Raw genomic sequence first — 648 nt, 5'->3', positions numbered from 1 at the left:
GACGCTGCGCCCTGCCACACCCCCTCAAGTCAGCTCAGACAGCGTTGTCCCCGGGGGCAGGCAGGATGGGAGGGATCCCCCTCAGTGCCAGGCGCCCAGAATCCCCTGAGCCAGTGGGGTGCATTGGCTCTCCTGGGGGGGGATGCTGGGGGCGCCGTGAGACCACCACGTGACAAGCACAGGGATCCGTCCCGAGCTGGACCCCGGGCTGGGTCTGACTCGCTGGAGGACACCCTCCCCTGGGACGATCCGGCTCCACTTGAGGGCAACATCCAGCTGTCCCACCAGGGGCCTGATCTGCCAGGTCACCAGCACATCTCCCACGAGCCCCACGGCATGTATGGGACAACACGCAGGGGTGAAGTCCTCGGGGGGCAGGTTGCTAAGGTCTTTCAAGCACTGGCCAGTGGGCCTCTGTGGAGTGTTTGCTCTTGGACACCTCTGGTTCAGCAAACAGAATATGCCAAGTTTTGCCCCAGTTACTTTTGCATTCATGGAGTAAATCCCTGATGGGCAGTGGTCACTACTGCTGGGAGCCAGGCAGGCCTTTCTCTGGAGACAGAGGGACCAACAGACCACCGTCCGTCAGGAGTCCCCAAGTCCCATCTGAGTTGGGAGAGCAGGGTAGGTGGGGCTCTGGGGAGTGAG

This window comes from Neomonachus schauinslandi, chromosome 11 (genome assembly GCF_002201575.2).
Source record: "Neomonachus schauinslandi chromosome 11, ASM220157v2, whole genome shotgun sequence".
Taxonomy (NCBI): domain Eukaryota; kingdom Metazoa; phylum Chordata; class Mammalia; order Carnivora; family Phocidae; genus Neomonachus; species Neomonachus schauinslandi.
This window is presented reverse-complemented; position numbering follows the sequence as displayed.